At 40.2% G+C, this 23,235-nt stretch overlaps 1 protein-coding gene across 8 annotated transcripts in view; it reads left to right on the top strand.

Moving 5' to 3' along the window:
* The first annotated feature begins 11,488 nt into the window (after positions 1 to 11,488).
* The window catches only part of LOC6573442 (nephrin), a 74,770-nt gene continuing 63,023 nt past the window's right edge, over positions 11,489 to 23,235 (top strand). For 5 of the 8 annotated variants that reach the window (XR_006356628.1, XR_006356627.1, XM_015166929.3 and 2 more), the window contains exon 1: positions 11,489 to 13,175. The gene's annotated coding sequence lies outside the window, so the exon portion shown is untranslated. The remainder of the gene's footprint in view (positions 13,176 to 23,235) is intronic. The other 3 variants (XR_004364234.2, XM_001999487.4, XM_015166925.3) reach the window with 1 other exon arrangement.

Below are 23,235 nucleotides of genomic sequence, written 5' to 3'. Positions count from 1 at the left end.
AGCGTAATTCGGGCATAAAACGTCGCGACGCAGCTGTGCAACTGGCCGCAATGGGACAACCAGCTGTCCATGCGGACGCCAAAATTCGGTCGCTTTTGCCTTTTTATTTGTGCACAAATCGATTAAAAATTGAATGCCCAAAGAGCGCCGCATTGGTGAGTGGCAGGGGACGCGGGGGAGAATGTAAGAGAGATAATCAGAGTAAAGAGAAACTGAATAAAGAATGAATGCGATGCTTCGGGCTTTTCGAGTTAATTCCAATTGGAGTTTCTCTCTTGGCCAACAGGTGTTGAGAGGCTTTCGTCCTCAGCCCGTACTCGAAATTAACTCAAGATGCCATGCCGCCCTGTCGTTGCCGATGCCAATCCGTTTAAATTGATTGCTTTGTCGTACAGGCAACAAGAGAAGAGGAAGAAATCAAAAACATGCTCAACTCATGCCGCACAGCGTCTAGAATATTATTCCGCACAAAGCCCAGGTCCGAAATGAATATGAGAATGTTTTAATTACAAATTCTTCAGATGCCTCTCTGAGTAATTTTTTGTTTTTTGTATATGCAAAAATATGCGTCAGCTGTGCGTGTGTGTGTGTGTGTGTGTGTGTGTGCTGAATAGCGGGGCGTATGGTGTGATAACAATGTGCATTGCGAGTCCTTTAAGGGGGAATGTCTGTCAATAAATTTTCTTTGCATTTTTCTCCCACTGCCCGGCCACGTTTGCATTTCCGGCACTGGAGCGGCCGGAACAGCCGCGCACGGATGCTTTCCACGAACCGATGCAGTGAAAATGTTTTAAAATAACGCTGAGCCAAGCCGAATGTAACGATATGGTCAAATGGTTTCTCTCTCTCTCTCTCTCTCTCTCTCTCATAGCCTCACTCCCGCTCTCCCTTGCTCAGCTGGCACACACCTGTTTCGATTTCCCTTGGCTGCTGCATGCCATACAGCTTCAGCTACAGCCGCTACTCCTGCTCCTGCTCCTGCTCCTGCCCCTGCTACACCTCCTGATCCTGCTGCTGCTACCGTTTAGTGTCTATTCATGATTTGGCCTTATGTAATTGATTTGCCTGCTATTACAATACAATACAATACAATAAGCAGCATGATTTGGACAAATGTCCTTCAAATCCATGGACAAACACTGCATTATCACCAGAGCCAGAGTCGACAAAAAAAGGCAATTAATATTGAGCATTGAGTATCGATCCATATGGTGAGGGGGGGAGTTCTGTAGCTGGGCTCACCTCGCCTCGCCTTGCCACACTCAATCCATTTGTATTCCATTCAATTTTATGGCGTAAATACACGCAGCACCAGATGTCGGTCCGTTGGCCAGCTGCTGGCTGCTGACTGCTGCCTCCCCTGGGCTGGCCTGCTGCATTTATGAGTTATTTGAAAAGGACCATGTCCTTGGCGCAGCAGCGTTCTGGGCTCTGCCAGCGGAGCCGTTGCATTTTGTGACAGCAGCGGCCGTCGTTAAATTGTTTTGGGCCTTGCTAATTTATCTGCAGCATTTGCCTAATTTATTTTATTGTCCCAGCGCCTAAATCATATTGACAATGCGTACCCTGGCATGCCCAGGGGCGGCAGTTTATGCTTTCAAGCAGCAGCAATTAGAAATAAAAAGAAGAAGCAGAACAACAACATTCGAATGAAAGAATGGAAATACCAGCGAACTGCTGAATAAATAAAATTAACTACGAGTTGCGGTTACACATTCCAATTTGCTGTTGTTGCATTTTATGCGGCTGTGAAAAAGGCGGCTATGAAAATAAAGTGGCCGCCATGAAAGCCCGCAACAGAGCCGTACCCCGCCTCGCCTCGCCCCGCCCTGCCGCGTATTTTGCAATTGAAGTTGAGTGAACAACAATCCTTCCATCCACCGACTTGCCCACCTTCCCGCCCACACACAACCCCATGACCTATCCCAATACAGCGCCCACATTCAGTTAAGGCATAAAAAATGCCAACAAATACAATGCGCAATGGCAATCGCGTTAAAAAGAGCAACAAAGTTGTTCGCAACTGCGGACTGGAAAAGGTTGAGGGAATATTCGCAAACACGCACCCACTCAGCCACCCAGTTACCTAGCCACCCAGTCACCCAGCCACCCACTCTGCTCGCACCGAACTCCGCCCCAACCCGTCCTGCACAATAGTTTGCGTTTTAAACAAATGAAAAGCGCAGCCAAAAAAAAAAAAAAAACAAAAAATAAAATACCAAAAAAAAAGCGCACAAACAGTTTTATTGAAGATTGCGAAACGCACACATCGGTACATAAGCACACACACACTCAGCACGCTCTTTCTCTCTCTCTCTCTCTCTTTCTCTCTCTCTCTCTTTCTCTCTCCCACTGCCAAAAAGGTAGATACGCAAAAATGCTAGCAATCGAAATACCACGCTAGGCAATCGCCTTTATATACTCTGTTCTCCGTTTCGTAACGAGCATATAGGACTCTCACAGAATTCAACTATTATCTATCTACTTAGTATAGTTTATAATAATAATAGATGGATATAAATTCAAATATTAATTTAAAAATATAAAATAAATCAAAATAATATAAAATAAAACATAAATATATTACAATATTATTAATATACTCATATATATAAATATGTACATAACACGTCCTTAAGAAAAAGGTTGTACATATATGTATATATATATATTAAATATTATTTAAATTGTATAATAAATATTCCATGAAATGTTTAAGAGATAGAGAATGTAATTTTATATCAATTAGATAATGTACGAATTCTAGAAGGAAAGATTTTTATTTACTATTATTATTATTATAATTATAAACTTTATTATTATTATTCATTTTATTTATTTTTTATTTTATTTTATTTTTTCTTTTTTTCAAATCTTTATAGAGTATTGCACAGCTGTAACTCTTCGCCCTGTTTTCTAGCTATTTGCCGTCCTCGATTGCTTGTGGCGCGAATGTTGTGCGTAGCCCCAGTCGTTCATACATAGTTGATAGAGTGAAATAGACAGTGACAGAAACATTCAACGCAACTCCTAGAGCAACTTATACACCTGCAGCAGAAGCAGCAGCAGCAGTAGAAGCAGCAGCACGTGTGCTCAGGTGTGAGTGAGAGTGGTGCACGAATTAACTCCACTGGCTGGAAATGCTCAAGCATTGCGCCATAATAAAGTGCGTGCCATGTTTTGTTGGCAAATCATGCGAATTGTTGTTGCAACTGTTGCAGTTGCAGTTGTTGTTGCAACTATTTGTTGTCCTTATGCTGAGCTAGCTAAAAGCAAGCATAGCATAGGGACAGCATCAAGTAGCAACCCGTCACTCCATTGCATCCCTGCACTGACAATAAAGTTGCAAGCAGACCAATATTGTTGCAGACACGCACACACACACACACACACTCACACGCATAGAGAGCGAGAGCCACACGCCTGCAATAAACTTATTTGCATTTATTATGCCCTTTATGAAAAAAGCATTACCGTTGGGTACTTTGATTTCTGCTTATCCAATTTCCATTTCATGAGTAAGAAAAGTATATGTATATATTATATAGAAGTTAGTAAGTTACTATTAGTAAATAACAAATAAATATTACATGAGCTAGAACTGTTCCTCCCTATATGGTTTTAATTCGCCCTAAAGTGCTTCAATCAAAAAGAAGCACATTTTTCTCAGAATCTGACAATATATTAAATGAATAATATTAAATGAATGATTTTGACCACTGAATATTTACCATCGCTCTCATTTAATGAATGAATGTAAATATGTACATTATATCAAAAGCATTTCATATGATACGAGCAAATAATTGTGCGTATATTTAATTTCTTCGGTTGAACTTTCAGAATTTTCTGAACTGAATATGTAAAGAATTTCATTAAATATATATAAATGAAAAATTTCCACTTTATCAATTTTCCTTGAAAACTACAAGTAATTAAATTGAATATTCAATTGAAATGCAGCAAATTAATTTCATATATTTTCATTGAGTATTTAAGTCTCTTTTACATTATTAATTTGTAATATTAACTTTAATTTTTGCTTATTTATTTCACATTTCTTGCAATTTATTTTTATTGCTATTTTGGTATATTAAACTGCATTTGAGTTGGCTAATTCGACACGGCTAGTGTTAAGTGTATTTTGTACTGGTGCTTGCTACGCATAATATTATATTTCATTTGAATTCTTTGTATGGATTATGAGCGGAGCGCAACAATGAAATTCATGTATAAATATGTTCCGCATAAGTTGTTTTATTTATTTATTCAGAGAAACGGACGGCAATGGGAAAAAAGCGCATGCAAAACTAAATGTGTGCATGGGCAGGATGTGAGGCAGCAGCAAGTGGCAACGATTGTGGCAGCAACAGCAACAGCAATGCCAACAACAACAATAGCAGCAACTGTAACAAGCGACTTCAGCGCCATTCACATGTCCAGATAAGATCCGAGTGGTCATTAGTGTCGTGTCAACAGAGTGTCCAGGCGCCTTCTTTTTTATAGCTGGCAGAATACACGAATACATATTTATATATACATCCATGTATATATATGTATTATGCATTGTATGTATATAAAAAAGGAAACACAAGCCACTTGACCATAAACAAACTTTACACCTCACATTGGGGCGTGAAGAGTCCTGAAGTGGACTGAAATAAACACTTGGAAATGTGTGGCAACTGGCGAGACCACAGCCCGAGTCAGAGGAGCTACGACGGCGGCATTGTTGTTTGTTTGATAAAGGCAGAGGGCTGGCGCAGGACACCGACACGAGCACGGCAGAGCAGGCTGCAGCGGGGGAGGGGTGAGGTAGGGCCTAGTTCAAAAGTCAGCCAGACAGCTGCTGAGCGGCACTAATGGGCACTGGACAGCGGCCAACAGGGATGGGCACGAGGCACTGTCCATACCTGGTGTCACAGAGACAGGGCGAAGGGAGTGAAGGGGGATACGAGCTGCTTAGTACCGCATTAGGCAGCTAATTGCGGCTTATTCCCGCTCGTGTCCCGCTAACAGTTGATCAATAAATGGGCTCGATATTTATTTTTATATTTTTAATTGTCCACAATGGCAATCGGCATTTCGCATTTGGCATTGGAAAGGTGTGAATCTGTCAGCAGTGGAGCGCAGCAGGCGACAGCCAAACAGTCAGCCAGTCAACCAGTCAACCTGTTAGCCAGGTCAGCCAGGTAACACAAGCAGTCAGGTAGGCACTCAGACGCTATTGGTGGCTGACAGTGAATCAGCCGCAATAACAGCAGCATCCTTCACAAGTGCCAACTGACAATGGGTATCTGAATGGCCGTGTCAAGGACAAGCCAATCACTAACAGAGCGGCACAAGCGGTGCAAAAAAGAGAACAACAACAACAACAGCACTCAAAAATGTAAAATGTCTGTGGCAGGCATTTGTGGGCTCCTGCTGGGGGCGTGGAGCTAATTATGAGCCCAATGCAATTTAGAAAATCAATATCAGTCGAGCTAAAATGTGCGACAAAGACAGCTGTGTGCATGCCCTAACAAGAATATAGTCAAACTGAGTATATCTATATATCTATATGAATATGAAAATATCTATAATGTCTGTCTGAGGGAAAGAAATGATATAATATGTATAGTAGGTCAATGGTAACTAATGTTTCAAATTTTTATCAAATTATGTCAGTAAAGATTAGAGTTTGTTATGGGCGTACCTATATATATTATTGATATTTTTTGTCACCTCTGATTTAAACGAATTTATGTTAACCCCTTATTTTATAGTTCTTGTAGAGTACAACTTGAAAGTGAAAAAAATGATATGGAGATTTCAAAATTGCGATTATATAAAAATCTGATCAAAATATAAGCCAAATCACATTACTTATGTTACTTATCTGATCGGCCAAGCCTCGAACGGATCCCGGAAATATAAGGAACTACATTCATTTGAGATTATACATTTTTGTATTTAAATGATTAAGCCTAAGTCTCCAGTATGCTTTCTATATTAATTCTTATCTCTAATAAATAAATGTTTTTAAATGATATGATTAAATTTCTTCTTTGATGATTCATATTTCATTTTTTCTACCATTGACTTTTCTAAAGAAATTTGCGCAGAGCTCTCTTGAATTTTCCAGCTCTCTTGAATTTCCCACAAAAATTTTCATATTGACGGCAAATATTTCCGCTACCCACTTCAAATAATATATATTATTTATATAGCTAAATATTGTAAATCTGTTTCATGGTTTCGTTTACTTTGTTTTCTGCTCTCACTTTCTCGCTAATAAGAATTCGCTTCATTGCTCTGCCTGCTGTTTGTTGGTGTTGTTGTTGTAGGTCTCGGCTGTTGAGACGCTCTTGACACGTCAACGTGACCACAAATGAGATAGTGTGTACCTAACGCCCACTTTTGCCGAAGAACCAAATCCGGAGGTGTGCACCAACAGCTCTGCTTTGTTGTTCACGCCCACACGCACTGAACGGCACGTCGTCCTGCGAACAGGAGACTTATTCTTTTAGTCCATAGCCTGAGGTCATGCATTCGATTACAAAGGGTGTATTAAAGTGTGTAGTTGACAGGCAAAAACAGATGAGTGGCAAGGGAGTGGACTATTCATGCCAACACCAAATATATGCTGAAAATTCCATTTAACTCGCAAGTTGCCAAGACTTTATAGAGTCGGTTATTCTTTAGAGTTCAATTTACTCATACTGGATATCTGCAAGTCGTTGACTTTTCATAATGCTTATTATACCATAAGCACATTGAATATGGAAAATCAGGATCTCTGAGAGAGAAGAGGGCGTGGCAGACCCGATAAAGTATACATATTCCTTATCAGAGCGCTGAGCCGAAGCCATTCATTAAGGCCTATCTCTCTATTTGCGTGTCCGCTAGTTGGAACGCGTTGATCTCTGAAGATATAAGAGCTAGCGACTTTGAATTCATTGTGGTAAATTCATATATACATCGTGCATATTGAGTTTGTTTCGGAAACTTGATAACTACTTCCGTTATTTTATTATCAACTAAAAACCGTATAGAAAATTGGTTATATAATTTTATCCCCTATATCCTTAGAGCCAGAGTCTCAAAATTTCAGATAAGATATTTATGGTTTGTATAGAATTTCGATTTTAGTTATAATTCACCCCCACCATATCCCTCTTAGTCCCACAAAATTAGTCAAAATCATGTTATTTAGGTCCTCTTATGAATGACTTTTCCCATTGTTCAATCGTGTGGTGCGCCGTCCGCAGACTGAGCTGTCTCTGCAATTGTGTGAGCCCTCAAAACTTAAGCCGATTTCCGGCTCATCAATAACTTGCAATTAAATCAATGAGCGAGCTTCCCTCTGCTTGCAGCTTTGGCTGAGGTGTCAACTCTGCCGTGGCTCATTAGACAGCATTTAAAGAGAGGGTGAGAGAGAGATGCGGGGCGGTAACAAACGAGCAGCCTGAGAAAAAAATAGAGAGATTGTAATCTTGAAGTCAGACGAGGGCCAAACGGCCGCCCGCTCACCGCAATTGAATTCCCCTGCGGTCAGAGAGCAGGAGACGGGAGTTGGGCTCGCTGTTAAGTATGTTCGTAATTTAGATTTATACGCCCCGTCCCCAGACGCGCACAGCCCCTCCAGGCTAGGCAGCTGCAGAGTCGAACGAGCATCTATTGAAAGTTGGCGTTGATTATGTTTGATTTATATGACAAGCCGCTCACAAACAGAAGGCTGCCCATGGGGGTTGCCATCCCTCGGCCAGGGAGATGTGTTAATCCATTACAAATACGCGATGTCGCACACACACACACACACACACACACGCGCACACACAGTTTCGCTTTCATCTCGACCCTTGAGGTAGATATTACTTTCTCTGACTGGCTTTTTAATTGCCAGCCCAAAACTGTAAATGACACCCTCATAAATTGGCCTCGACCGGCAGAGTTCACTGGGGTCAGAGTCGAGCTCTCAGTGTCCAGCTGTCAATCACATTCGAGTTGACTTGAGTTGACGAGTGCATAAAAAAGGAAACGATCGTTTAACGACAGCCATCAAAACTGCGAGCTGCAAAATCGCAGCGCAGCTCTTTCAGCCAGGGGCCGGCATTTAATGAGCTCCACTGTGTGGGCGTGGCATCGAAGCATCCAGCTGGGCTCAGAAAGGAAGCTGTTGAAATCTTGTGATGCATTAAAATTTGCAAGTTTTCGACTTTGCTTTGTTCCTCTGCTCCTGCTCCTGCTCCTGCTCCTGCTGCTGCCAACTTCTGTTGCTGTCGACTTCTGCTGCTGCTGCTGACATTTGTGTGTCAGTGGCACGTTTTGCATGCTTTTAGGCTCTCTCTCACACACTCGCAAATTATGCAAATGTCGCTTTTCTGCGTAGCTGCTTCGTTTTTTTTAATGAGCACACAGAGACTCTTACACAATCACAACCGCAGCCCGCAGTGCGTAAAGCAAACGAGTTGTTGACTGTCTCTGTGTTTGTATGTGTGTGTGTGTGTGTGTGTGTGTGCGTGCTCGCGTTCCTTATTTGTGCTGCTGCCTTGACTTGCGCCTGCAAAGCAATTAAAATGAAATAAGAAATCCCTTGCCAGTGGCAAGCAATAGACAGCTGCCACGCCCTCAATTGGCAAGGCAACAAATGTGGGCAATGATTTGTCAATCAAGTATTATGCTTGCCATCGAAAGGTAAGCGGCAGCTGAGTAGGTGCCGGCAACAGTTAACTCACTTGTTAGCCATTTGTCGTGTTGGCAGAATGAAATTGAATTACTTTAAGCCAGAGCACGACGTGCATGTTGCCAAAGTCATTCCGAAATATGTTGCGAGCCTCGCTTGGCCACATTTTCAGCAGGCAGCACTTAACGAAAGCAGCATGTGTCTAGCAACATGTTGCCCTGGCGTGCTGAGACCGCAGCACTGAAGACTTCTGACATTTGCTGTCGCTTTGTGGTGTAGCTGTCAAAGTTGACAGCCGGTTGAACTTTCTGTCAAGCAAAAATAAAGACAAAAGACTAGCATTTCAGCCAGCTGGCGTGCCTATCAAGGAGTTAGCATTGACATGTCAGAGAACTAACTCAGTTTTGCGAAATGTTGATAAGCCAGCAGACAGATTGAAAATGAACGACGAGTTCTAGTTCGAATAAATGTACATTTAAGAGTTTAACTTTAACTTGGGTTGGCTGTTCATAGATTTGAGCAGCTCTTCAGGCTCTGATTATACATTAATGCTAATGAAAATTGTATATATAAGGAGTTTTTCTAGATATATTTGTTGTACTTCTCAGCTAAGGTGACCAAATCTTGAATTAAGAATATGAATCGGCTCACATAGATATGTATATATGACCTCATTTTAAATAAATATAAGGATTTTCCTAGAGATACGTATATGTATGTAATTCACACTTAAGCAATGTATTTCAATGCCCAAAATGAACACAGGGTGTAATAGTTACAGGGTGTCATCTCTACCTAACTCTTATTCTCTTAGGAATACACGTTTTATATTCAATGTGAATACAGGATGCAACAGTTACAGGATGTCTTCTCTATCTATTTCTCTTAAAGATACACGTACAATATCCAAACTGGACACAGGGTGTAACATTCACAGGGCGTCCTCTACCACTACACTATGGGGTGTCTATTAATGCCTCCATTTCCATTGAACAAGTTTATTAAGTATACATCAGCTCCATCTAATCAGATTAATAAATGCTTTGAGTTTTGCCCCACTGTGCGCCGCTCAAGTCCGATTAGGCCCCATTCCTAACGCCCTAACTGACCTGCCTAAGCAGTTGATATTCAGAAAGAGTTCATCGAATTATAATTGCATAACTATATTTGGCTCTGGTCGCTTGAAGGGGATTAACGGAGAAAATCATTCACTGTTCTAGGAATCAATTTTAGCATTGATTTCCGCGTAACTGTGAACCTGTTGGCCAGTGCAATCGTCTTGGGCTTCACTTAATTAACCGAGCGAAGACTTTGACGTATTTATAGAAATGGAAATGGATTAGTTAACGAGAGGTCATTGCTCTTTGGGGCTATAGCAGTGACACAGCTGGGTCATAATCGTCCTTGCTGGCACATCGACAGCCCAGCCACACGGCCACACCCACCCAGCCGCCACACAAAGAGGCGAATAATTGACGTTGCTTGTTGTGTGCGCTTCATTAATGCTGTTGACCAGCAGATAACTCAATTTGTGTTTACTTATGGCCAGGAGCGAGCGGCGAGCGGCGAGCGGCGAGCAAGCCCCAAGCCCCGACTTGGGTTGAGTGACCCAGAGAGAGAGGTGGGTTTTCGGCCACTTGCTGTCAAATTAGTGCCTAGTTTCGGGCGCATAATTGGCCTGGCCAAAACTTTTAACACGACGCCATCAAAGATTTATGGAAATTATGCATGTTTTTGTTTATGCTCTGCGCAGATTTATGACTGCTTGCAATAAATCACACACACACACATAGACAGAGGCGCTCGCTCTCTTCTGTGTGTGTGTGTGGGCGTGCTCGAGTTGTCTATTAATTGGTTGCATAAAACAACAGTAAAAAGGCTGTTGCCAAAGGTCAAGTCCATGACTGCATGTTGCCGCAGCATGTTGCTGCAACACAGCAGCCGAGCGAGCATGCGGCGCACACGAGCATGCGAGATGACAGAGAGCAGCAGAAATAAAGGTTAGTGTCGTCGCATATGGCGTGTGTGTGTGTGTGGGCGGGGGGTTTGACCGACCGAGTGACGAAACGCCGAGCACTCGTCTCGCATTCGTGCCATGCAAGTCAGTCACATCGAACACGGTCGCATGTTGCATGCGCAACATTTTAGCTCGATGCTGTTAACAGTCCCAATCGCTTAACATAAGCAGTTGGACCGCACAGCATCCGATTATTTACTATGGCATTAATCCTATCTTCGCATAAGAGTTCCTTCATTAATATTGATACTTTGATTTAATTGCTAATACAATATATTTATAGATTAAAGTCACCGAAATAGAAGGCAATCGATAATATATTGTGGGCACAAGTCCGAATAAGAATGTATTCATTTAAATGGATAATAACATATTAAAATAAACTTGACTGTTAAACAGTTGAGGAGGTTTTTCGCGCAACATACGACTCTCAGGCAACAACAATATGTATATAAAATATATATAATTGTTGTTGGTATATGTATGTAATTGTCTGGTATATTGATGAATTCATTTGATAGTAATTCGAGTTTAATATAGATTAAAAATCTTACCTAAAATTTACCACTGACTACTTGGACCTTCTGGTATCTATTTACTTGATATTCCCATAAAGTTTTCCTTCTTATTTCTGTTGCTTAATAAATATTTTTCACTTTCAAATTAACGTCCCGCACAGCTGTTGGCTTGGCTTGCAACTTGGCCCGGCGGTCGAGCATTTGGTTCGAACATTCGGCTCGAACATTCGGTTGGCAGCGCCTGTCGACGGCGTCGCCTCAGTTTCTCATTCGCTTCTCGTATTCGCAGTCGTTCGCACGAGCGCGCGCATTGTTCAGACGGTTTCGCAGACGCGTTTGATGGCCCAGTGGATGAAGCAAGACATAGCTGAGACACACTGAGCCTTGTTTCTCAGAAGTCGTGAAAGAATCAAATTTGACTCGCATTTTATGCGTTAATTAGGCAGAAGGCTAAACGAAAGGCCAAAATAAAAACAAAACGAAAACAAACAAAATAAAAGTAAATAGCTCGTAAGCTACTACAGAAATTATTGTCGCTGTCGCGGATGCTGTGTGTGTGTGGGTGTGTGTGTGTGTGTGCGCCTATCCTAACAACCGCATCCCACCCCCTAGGCCAAGCCGGTTCAAAGTGCGTGCGAATAGTCGACGTTGTCCGGGCAGCGGTCGGGTCGGGGCAACTTGGCCAACAGCATTTGCCGTAATTTCGCGTTAAAATAAACACGCAAAAGCAAAAGCAAAAAAAGAGACTTAAAAATTTTGCTCAAAGAGCAAAATACAGCAACAACAACAACAAACAGAGCAGTGCATAGCATAAAATAGAAAAAAAAAATCAAATAAGAATTGAAATTTAGGCCAAAAGCGGATTACGAGAATTGTTGCTGCTAACAGAAACAACAACAACAACAACAACACAAAGGAAAGATTTTCATCTCGCAAAGGCTTTCTGCGTGTGCGTGTGCTTGTGCTTGTGTGCGTGTGCGTGTATAAGTGTGCAAAATAAAATTGAATTGCAAAACAACAACCACACAAAGAGAAAGAAAACAAACAAAATAGAAATACAAATAAATAAAATGAAAAGTGAATGAAAAATTCAACACATGAAAGGAAATACCAAATAAAATCGCCTTAAGCAAATAAACGACAGCAAGCGGTCAGTGAAGCGTGCTGAGATCCAGAGATCTCGATTGAGCAATTGGAATCGAGATTCGCTTTCGTGCTCATTAGTTGGCTGGGTAAGGCGGGTGCCACGCCTCAACGCATGAACGCCTCCAATGTCCATGGCAATTAATTGGCTGCCAAGCAAAACCTGAGCACGAATTGATGAACAAAAGTAAAGCAAATTAATGAAACTCGCTGCTGCTCTCCCATGCGTATATGTGTATATGTGTGTGTGCGTGTGCGTGTGCGTGAGTGTGTGCATGTGCGAACACAGTGAACGCAGTCAAGCACCGCTGGCATTTATACACCCGCACAAATAAGTCTGCGCTCGCGTGCTGTCATAATTTATCACAATTGTCAACGTCTGCCATAAGTGGGCCAGCAGAGTGAAAGAGAACGAAAACTAGAGAGAGAGAGAGAGAGAGAGGGAGAGAGTGCTGAGTGCAAGTGCATTCATAGCTTACAAACTGCAGCTGCAAATCTTTCAACATTACAACAAAAACAACTCGAACTACACAAAAATAAATAAAAACAAATTCATCAAATTCGTCAAATTCTTCTTCTATTGTGCTTTTTTTTTTCTTATGACCTTCTCTCTGTGTGTTTTGGATAAAAAGTTAAAGTACAAATCGCTTTGCTTCATACCCGGATAAGCCCATCAAAAAGGAGCTGAGGCCAGAGCCAGAGCCAGAGCCAGAGCCAGAACAGACGAAATAAACTTTTTCTTTCTGGATTTCGCAAAGTTCTACGCTAAAACTTGCGAATTAAGTTCAAGTTTATGTTCGGACGGCTGCTTTAAGGAACAGCAATAATTTTTGTAAGTTTGCCAAAGGTAGATAAACAAGTACCTATACAAGCATGCATACATACATACATATATGTGTATGTATATTTCGTTATATATTTATTTGAGCTTTCAGTCTTTAGCAAAGAAGCTGCTTTAATTTAGTTTAACTTCAATTCTAAATATAACAATAAAAAAAACAAAACATTTTTGGTTTATTCATTTTAGCAATTTGTTGTCTAATTGAAAAAAAAAAAAAAAAAAATTTAAATTGATGCTTTGGTTAGATAACCAAATTGGTATCAGCTTTATATGAAAATGAAAATCAAAGTTTCTAGTATGAATGGCAGTGACATAATTGTTTCTCTATAATAATCCTCTTGAATTATAATTTATTATAATTATAAAAAGTTAATTTTTTACTCTCACAGCTCTTATATCGGAATTGCATAAACAAGTTTTCTGCATTCTATAGGTAAATGTCATAAATAAATGTCAATTATACAGCTTGATTACTCTATGTATTAATAACATGTTTTATATGCAGTTAGATATGCCCAAGTTAGCCTAGGATGGTTTAAGCAGTAGCTAAGTATTATGTATTGGAATAACAATGTAAATGTGTATTATATATTGGAGTACTCTACCACTTATACCCTGTAATAATAGAAAATAGGCTATTAAAATATAATAGAGGCATTGTAGACCCCATAAAGTACATATATTCTTGATCAGGGCGATAAGCTGAGTCTACTATATATATATATATAGTCTACTATTCATATACTATATGGTATATAGCCATGATCGACAGTCCGTCCTCATGTCCTCTGTGCTCTAAACCACAGAAGCTGGAGACTTGAAGTCGAACTCGTTTACTAGTATATCCCAATCTTATTTTTGTTCGATAATCATACAATATTCTCAGAATAGATCAAAATAGATAATTCCACAACGTAGCTTCAATGCCACAATAGATGAAAACATTCAATTTAGTGTGTGGGCCTCCTCCAACTAACTCACAGCCTTACACAAGTGGATGTCGATATGAAACACTAAAACTTGATTAAAAGTGCTCACCTAGAAGATAAGTAAACGTAAATACATATAAACTTCTTCGGCATAATATTATTCTAATAGTTAATTTTGTACAAAATAAGAGGCTAAGCTTTCATTTAAGGCCAATTGCCAATGCTCAAGGACCAATCGTGCATAAGTTATCTAAAAGAATTTAATTTAATTTCGTTAAAAAAGAAAAATCTTTATAAATACTTTTGCAAAGTATTTCAAACTGAAAATTGAATAAAAAAAATTGTAGGAAAATAAATGTATGTATTTACATATATGCAGTTTATTTATCTAAGACTTAAAGCTATATTTTTATAGTTTGTAGTAAATTTGAATTTTTGTGTAGTTAGGATAGGAGCGTTCAATACATGCAAATGTATTTTCAAAAATGCTACAGGAATTTTTATTAGCTTTAACGAAAGCTGGATGGCCGAGTCTAGTTTTTGACTAACGACCTAATGCAATTTATGCCGAAAATTTCAAATTTCCATTTAATTGTTGCGCTCTAAGCCAAAAATTTCTTGAACTGAATTCAATTTCCCAGCTACGAGGAATTAAGCCGCATGACTTGTTTATTGATAAATTCCTGATTTAAACAGATCATGGATATAGATAGTTCCAATAAAACGTAATATTAAATTGAATCTAATAAAAGCTGAATAAGCAAAAATTGAATAAATTCATTGGACAAACCTAAAGGCAGATAGTTGTTGCATAATCGTCCTTTGTCTTAGAGAATTTCATTTCGCCGTTACTTACTTCTTTTATGTGTATCAGAGATAAACCAATGCTGACATGCCGCAGCCAGAAGCCAGAAGCCAGATGGCTGAGCAGCGCACAGATTCAGTGCCCAGACAATTGCCCTAAGATCACTTTTGGCTACCTGGAATAAAAGCGACTCAGAGCAGCCGCAATCCGATTGCCACCAGCTACCAGCCATCAGCCACAAGCCAGCGGCTGGCAGCCGGCAGACCGAGGCTAAGACCAAAGTCTTTGGCTAAGTTCAGCTCGACGTCTTATGGCGCGCCTGCGAGCCAAAAATAAAAGAAGCGAAATCACCATTTGTATATATATATGTAATTTTGCTACACACACACACACACACATACATATATGTGGCAGCCATGAGCACACACACACAAATTTACCGCACTTATACATATAAACGAGCAAATCACTAAATCCAGTGCACCCTCACCACGCGATAAACTCATATGAATGTGAATGCTGCTGGTGCCGCAGGATATTTGCCAAAGCTAGCAGCAACCCAGACCAGTCCCAAGTCCTATCCAGTGGAGTCCGCAGTGTAGTAGTCTATTAAAACAAATAGAAAAACAACACACACGCATCCACACACATACACACACACACACAGTGCTCCAAAAATATGAACAAAAGCCACGCACAAAAAAAGAAAAATAAAAAAGAAAAATAGTCATTGTGCTCAAATATAGTTGGGCTCCTGCCACAGAAGGCGAAAACTAAGCAACAAAAACTCTCAACTTTTCGTTAAAATTCAGAAAAATTGAATTTTTTTCTGAAAATGCTTCAAGCAACACAAGCAACAACAACAACAACACAAAAACATAAACATAAAATGTTGGCTATATGGAAATGCAAATAATGTATGTATAGAACGGTGCCTATGCATGTATGTATATCTACATATGTGTGTGTGTGTTTGTGTTAAAGTCAGCTTGCTTGTGTATCTGCGCTCAACTAACTAATAAAACTTTCAATATATATTTTATTGGAATTTCTGTTGTCATTTTATGCATAATAAATTTTGAAGCTAAGCTCCAATAAATGCTCTACTAAATAAAAATATACAGGTGTGTGTAGAGCAGGAGGGGCTGAGCGTCAAGGAGGTGGAGAGAGAGAGAGAAAGAGAGAGAGGGAACAAGTGAATGTACACAGTTGACAAAATGCAAACAAAATGTGAAACTGCATTTAAATAAGAACAATAAAGTTCGACTTAAAAAAAATATTATGCATGTATATATTACGAAATATTATTTCATTTGAACATGCATTGAAAACTGACCATTGGCTCTTATTGTATTAAATTTCAAAAAAGACACAAATAAAAAAATTTAAAGAAAAGAACAGTCGATTTTTGTGATTTTTTTATTTAGGGGAATGCAACCAAATATTTTGTAAATAATTGAGAAATCATAAAACCAGTAATTTAACAATTGTAACCAAATGAAAACAATAAAAATAAAAAAATAAGTACAAAATGTATCTTGAAAAAAAAAAAAAAAAAAAAAAAAAAGTTACTTATGTTGAAAGTTATACATCAGTAATTTATTTCAAATATTTCAGATATATTTTTGATATATTTTGATTTCAGCTCAACAAAAAATTTTGCTGAGCTGAGTAACCGAACATTTTCAATGAATTTTATCAATACTTGACCCATTGCAAAACTCAAAACGGGTTTACTTGCATAATATAGTCCAATTTGTTAAGTAAAATTCTTTTATTTGTTTTCTCTTGAGTCGAGAATAAAATATAATGAAGGTCAACAGTTCCCTAACAAATCATAGAGAAAACTAAGTACTTCATTTTTGTATTTATTAATAATTGAAGTCTTATTGTCTCTATACCGGAATGACACACATATATTGTCAGCTAGAGGACAATGAGCAGGCAGTATTCATTGTGAATATGCCAGAGTTGAATAAAGCGAGTTTGCTAGAGCTTAAAAGGTTAAAGTCAATTTAAAGTCAAATCATCATCTGATAATCGATTGAGGGTCACGTGCGACGGCAATGAATGCATTTATAAATGCATTTGGCCAACGAATGCAAACGAAAATGAAATTTGAAAATCTGTGCACATTAGCCAATTAACGTAATTTACGCAAACGCAACGTGTTTGCCTTTCAACTTCCAATTAAAAGCTGGGCCTGCCTCACGTAGCCCGAACTGATGCCAAAATGTTGGCCAAGTGTTTGCCGAGTGCAGCTGTCACTGATGCAGCGTTGCGTCGACTGCGGCTGCAGCTGCGACTGCGGCTGCGGCAGCGACTACGACTTCATTCTCACGTAGCATGCAAATTGTTGCAAATTATCGACGTTTCGTTCTGCTGCTTGCTTTAATGAGCAGGCAAAGGAAGCAGGCGACTGGCGGCGCCTAGATGCTGTCTTGGATACCTTGAGGCAGGACTGCCACCCCTCGGCCACCCACTGCCAACCCATGGCACCCCTCCTTGTCACCCTTCTCCCCACAGTCCCCACAGCCGTCACATTCTACACTCCAAGCATTCACGTTCAGCTTAAAGTTCAATTTCGTCGCCGTCTCCTGCCACTGTTTGCATTTAATTTTAACTTTTCTCATCTGATTTATGTATTTCAGCCGCGCCAGTCGAACGATTTTACATATTTATTTTGCATCAATTTCTCGCAGAGAGCTCGCTTAGAGGGAGGCTTTCGTAATTTTCTGCTGGCTCTGCGGCCTGTTGGGTGTTGTTGATGCGGTTACCATTGGCATTGCCATTGCCATTGCTAGGCAGTTGATATGCTTGCTGGCAAATGATATTTGTAATTCTAATGCCATCAAAGTGTTTCTCCGATATACGGTATTTGCATATACTTTACACAGTAGAAGAAGGAGAAGAAGAAGTAGAAGTGGAAGAAGTAGAAGTAGAAGAAGATGACGAAAATATAAATATTAACAAATTGCGACATCGTGTTGTTGTTGTTGTTGTTGTTGTTGCTGTTTGAATCATGCGCCATCGACTGCTTCAGCATCCCAATTAAAACACGTTGACCTGAATGGAAGCATGTTGAGCTTGTAAATGCTTATCATTTGGCTGAGCGTCTGTTAAGCGACTTGTAACTCAATTATTGCAATAAAGAATATATGATTATCGCATGGGGCTAATTGCTTTCGCCTGGCTAATTGCATGCAATTTATGTTCCAAAAGTGGGCGCACAGCGGTGCGCCTGGGCGAGGACGTGGACGTAGGCGTCTGGGTACTCGACGATAATTTATCAATTTGCACAGCGACCATGTCGGGCAGTAAATGAAGCGAGCATGAATAAACGAGCTGATCCCATTGTTAAGCATACTTGAGCACAAGCACACACACACAAACACACATACACATACACATATGTCAGTCAGCTATGTGTTGAGTTGAACATATCGAACATTTGCAGGAAACTTTGCAATCGAGGCGCAAGCCAAGCAAAAAAAAAAAAAAATTATATATACTCCAATGAATTGAATTGCGTTGCATGTATTAACATGGCCAAGCAGAGTTGGCCATTGATGAGCGCACACATCCCTGGCAGCAGCCCTTGGCTTCTTGGGCAATCGCATTGCCGGTCACGAAAACCGCAAGCGACTCTGATTAGCGCCGGTCGCCTAATTGACTTTCTGTGTTGCGATTTCACCTGCAGTTGCTGCCCGTCTCCTGCTGCCAAGCCATCAATGCTAACAGCAGCAGCAGCAGCAGCAGCAGCGACAATTTCTACAGCTAGAGCATCAGCTTTCCCTCTATGCCGTACAAGGCGAGCCATTTGCATTTAGATTGAATTCGTCTGCCGTTTGGGTATTCCTCTGCTTTTTTTTATCTGTTATTTTTTGCCCTTCTGTGAGCGATGCAAGCGAAAGAAATCAAAATTTGTAGCCGTGGCGTAGAAAACAATGCGCAGCTATCGATGAGCGACGAAAACAAAAAGTCGCTAGAGAGAGATAAAGAGAGAGCGAGGGAGAGGGCGAATCGGAGAGTGAATGTAAAAAAAAAAAAAAAAATGTGGAATAGAAAATTGTTTGTTTTTACGTCGAGAGCTGTGTGGCAAATCTTAATTAAATGCATAATTCGTATCTATTATTCAAATGCTTTTGATTTATGCAAAGCGTGTTCTCACTCGGTTATCGTTTATAAATATTAATTAAAAGCTCTCTGCGAAGCCTTCGAACTGTTCGCTACGAATATTTATTGAAAATTTCGGGCGAGTTTTGTGTGTTGCTGTTTTTAAATTGAAATAGTTATATTTCGTTATGTATGTGTGTGAAGAGCTACACAGATGGCCGACACACACACACACGCGTACACACATACATATGTATATACGGCACTTTCCTGCTGTCTTGCAAACTGCTTGTATCCCTTTTGAATAAATTAATGTCAGAAGTGCTTTGGCTTTGGCTTTTGATTTTGATTGATGATTGTGCGCCTGCATGAGCATCTACAACAAAGCACATACAGCCGCCCACAGCCACACCCATACCCACACCGACATCCACATCCATACTACGCTACCTCTGATCCGCATCGACTCTTGTCTGCAGAGCCTTTGCCTGTCTTGTTCAGGCATTTGCTTTTATAGCTGATGAGTCGCTACGTGTGTGCATAGAAAATAAGCATAAATAACCAAAACTGGAGCCGGAGCCAGAGCCAGAGCAGAGCCGTAGCTAGAGCCAGAGCCGCATCCAGAGCCCAAGTCCTGCTTCGACCGCATGCCTTTGCCTGCTGTTTGTCGCTTGCTGCCTGCAGTTGACTGCCAGATGCAACGTAATTTTGCCCAACATCGATGACAGCGCCAAGCGCAAGCCAATGACAGCAGCATCAGCGCATTGCATAGGTCTTCACTCAGTCCTCTCTCTCTCTCTCTCTCTCTCTGTGTCACACACATGTGCCTCAACGATTATCTCCAAGCCTGCGTATGTGTGTGTGTGTGTGAGTCTTTATAGAGTCATTGTGCGAGTCGCAGACGCATCAATCAGCTATTTTGTCGCACTCTTTGAGGTTGCAAAGCTACGCTCTTTCTGCTTATGGGTATGGGACACGTTTCGAACTTGGGGCGTGGCCGTGTAATCAATTACGTGGTTTCATTAATCATGCAAAATACTCACCACAGCAGCAGCGGGAGCAGCAGCCATGGCGGCTTATTGATTTTGTGGAGCTTGTTCCTTATCAGCTGACGTCACGCGTTGCCTTAAAAATTAATAAATTTTGTAACAGCCCGTAAAGCCCATAGAAGACAGACAGCAGCAGCAGCAGCAATACCAATACCAGCAGCAGCCCGAAGGCATTCGAAATAGCCTTTCAAGGCTGCCATTGTTCTAGCCAGAGATACAGATTTGCATAATAATCTACATCTCTTAAAGACATGACTAAAGCAGAGTCTATCGCTGCTGCTGTCACACACACACACTCCATCTCTCTCTCTCTCTATCTCTCTCTCGTCTGCTGCTGCTTCAAGGTTAATTTGTTTCAGCAACAAACTTTGTGGGCGCTCAAAAGTATGCTAATGTTTTTAACTGCCGCTGCCAATTTCGAATGCGCCTGTTACGAGTTTGCACAAATGTCGAAACTCTTTTAACAACGTTACAAGTCTTTTGTATAACAGCATAACACACTCACACATACACACGTGCATGCATACATATGTACACATCACATATATACATATGCACACATGAGCAGATTTGCAGCATACAAAGGACTTGTCAGTGCTTGTTATTAAGAACTTAAAAACTTTACATTTCGCTTGTTCAACATAAATTAATGCATGCAAATTCAATGTTTGTATTGTATGAAATTCCGATTTTAAAGAAGTCGAGCAGATTTCTTTCCACTTCCATTTTCCATTAAACAGAATAAATTAATTTTCGATTATATATGTGGATATAAGAGGAGAGTACATATATATGTAAATATTTTAGCTATATTTCGAGTCCTTTGTTGAGAGTTTTTATACCCTGAACCCATTGAAAATGGGAAATCAGGGTATAATGGTTTTGTGAAAAGTATGTAACAGGCAGAAGGAATCATCGCAGACCCCATAAAGTATATATATTCTTGATCAGGACGACGAGCTGAGTCGATATAGCCCTGTCCGTCTGTCCGTCCGTCCGTCCGTCCGTATGAGCAAATGGATCTCAGAAGATATAAGAGCTAGAGAGCTGAAATTTGGCATGCATACTCGTGTATACCATAGGCCGTACAAGTTTGCTTTATTTTTTCGATAACTCGTCCGATAACTTTTTATCGAGAATAATCGAAAAATCGACTTGGTTTTTTCAGCCTAGTTTGAACACTTTTAGACCTGAAGACTTCAAATTTGCGTTGTATATAAAGTTAATAGATACATAGATTTTGTCGTTTACAGATTTTGGATACCACGCCCCCTTCGCCCCCAATTTGGAATCTCAAATACTAGAGACTTGTGCTTTAGAATGTACATACATTTGAACATTATGATTACATTCTGAAAGTTTCATTAGGATTGTACGTCTACAAAAGAAATTATTCAACAAATAAATTCCCATAATATTGCCCACATTGCAGCGCAGCCCAAGCGCAGCAGCTGCCTACTGCGCAGTTAGCAGAGCGTGCATTAAAAGTGCATGTGTATGTATGTGTGCATAAAAGAAGTCCAGAATGATTAGAATATCAGCTTGGAGGGTTCAGGGTATCTCCTAGTCGAGCAGTCTCGACTGGAGTCTTCTTACTTGTTTATATATTTTTTTTTTATTTATTTACATTAATTTTTCAAAATGCAGAACTTCGCTCAAATAAATGAATTTTCAAAATTTATTTGATTTAAATCATTTTTGTGTTAATAGTATTATAATTCTAAAGTTAAAAGTGTGGGTTACTTTAGTGTACAGGCTTAGAATGGTCGGTAGGTAGAAAATTAAAATTAGTTGTTGATGGGGAGTTAAAAAGCTGGGAAAGCCTCGAAGTGAAGTTTTGATATTAATCTTAGTCGCTTTCAATGATAGCTGACCTAAATTAATGATAACTATATATAGGAATAAAATACCGTGTCCGTATTCAACAGACCCATGTGGCAACCCTATTTCTTTTGACAGAGACGGGCACAATACGCCGTACAGGCTCAGGGTGTTTTTTTGAGATATATCATACTCAAAAATTGAGGTCAAGAAATCTACTTGAATAAAATAATATTATTCTTATCGTGAACATAAAAAATTAGGTGTTTTTGTTGATTTAAAAAAATTCTAATAATAATAACAAGAATCCGTAGTCCAAATATGGATGGATCCGTTGAATTTGGACAATCCTGTATAGGAGATATTATGTGTGATTCAGCGATAGAAGTAGACCGTCTCAACTAATATGTAGTTTACGCCTTCTCCTGTTTAAATAATGAAATTCCAATATTAAATGGAATATTAAATGGAATAAATACAGTATTTAATTATAAATTTATCTTTTTCCTTTTCTTTCAAGTTTAATACAACACTAATGAAAAAAAAAAAGAAAAGAAAAATACACAAACTGTCACATATCTTAGCTGTATTTTAGGAATCCTCTGAACAGCACACATCCTGTGGGCTTTACATTCCTAGCCGCTGCCTTAATATACTACCTCGTAGTTTGCTAAACCTATTAGGAACGTTTAATCCGTGCGGCGAGTCCTACTGAACTTCTTATCTTTGTACACTTTGCGCTGGCTTCATATTCCGTGTTATGCAAACGAACGAACGAGCTGAACGTCCGCATTCCATGGTCCGTTAGCCGGTTTTTAATGCGCCCTAAAAATGTAAATTTACGTTGACATAGCCAACTTCCAGTTGGCGACTCTGAATTCAGCAGCCCTGTGACTTAAGGGGTTGGCTCTAATTAGGTGCAGCCGCACAAGTGCTTCAAGTAGGTGACTGGCTGAGCAGTGGGCTTTACGGCCCGATAAGCGCCGAGCACTAAACGCGCTCTCAAGACAGTTGACAGTTGTCACAGGCGTAACACAAATGCCACGTTTTTCGGTAAAATTGACAGCCACATGACATTGCTTACGACTTTAATGACAAGCCGCACAACATGCGAACGATGTGATGGGAGAGCGGCTGCCCCTTTCTCCATCGATGACAAGTGGCAGCAATATTTTGTGCGGGGGCTTGCGAGTTATTTGCCTGTACTAAGTAGAGCTTAAGTCGCAAGACGCATCAGCTTCCCACAGGGCTCAGTTCAACATGTGTGCTTCACATGCAAGACGTACTGCACACACACCCCCCTCCCTCCCTCACCACTCCATCCACTCCTC

This window comes from Drosophila mojavensis, unplaced genomic scaffold, assembly GCF_018153725.1.
Source record: "Drosophila mojavensis isolate 15081-1352.22 unplaced genomic scaffold, ASM1815372v1 contig_16, whole genome shotgun sequence".
Taxonomy (NCBI): domain Eukaryota; kingdom Metazoa; phylum Arthropoda; class Insecta; order Diptera; family Drosophilidae; genus Drosophila; species Drosophila mojavensis.
Note: the sequence above shows the minus strand (reverse complement) of the source record. Positions and strands in the feature narration are given on the sequence as shown.